This window comes from Penaeus monodon, chromosome 33 (genome assembly GCF_015228065.2).
Source record: "Penaeus monodon isolate SGIC_2016 chromosome 33, NSTDA_Pmon_1, whole genome shotgun sequence".
Lineage (NCBI taxonomy): Eukaryota > Metazoa > Arthropoda > Malacostraca > Decapoda > Penaeidae > Penaeus > Penaeus monodon.
The window spans coordinates 24,688,163-24,688,831 of NC_051418.1; positions in this window are offsets into that span (position 1 = coordinate 24,688,163).

A 669-nucleotide genomic window follows, 5' to 3' on the forward strand; every position below is an offset into this window, starting at 1 on the left:
TTTGTGCAGAAAGATCCGGAAGGGGAAAAGGCGAGGGATAAAAAAAGATGGAAAAAAATGTCGGGTCTTATTCAAGGCGTGTGTATTTTGCTTCGAAGGATAAACTGCAAAGTGAAAACAAACTCGCGGGAAACAGCGGATCCCAGTTTATATGCAAAATGGAGCGAAAGTTGGATATGGAGTTTGTGCATTTTCTAATTTTCTTTTTTTTTTCGAACGCTTATGTTCTCGTAATGACAGCGACGACCATTAATGATAAGAGAATGTCAGTTTGTTCGGTAATGATGTGAGTGCTTAGGTTTGAGTAGAATATTCGTGTTTGTTTGTTTACATTTTTTGTTTTAAGATTAATATGCAAATGAGGTACGTGAGGCGTGGTAGCAGCCTTCGAATTCCTCTCCCGGCGTAAGGTAAAAACCAGTACTTTAATATGAGGGGCATTATCGGTGTCTGGTTACTTGTTGTTTTGATTGGTGAATGGAGTCTGTTTTGCTTGTTTTATTAAGGATATCGGCTAAAACGGCGATTTTTCATTGGTTGTTTTGAGACTGGATTTTTTTATATTTTATGGTGGACAAGCAGTTAGAAGTCTCGGAGCGCATGTGGCTTTACACTGGTTATGGCAAGTCCGAGCGGCCTTGTAGGAGGGAGTCGGGGATCCCGGGTTTC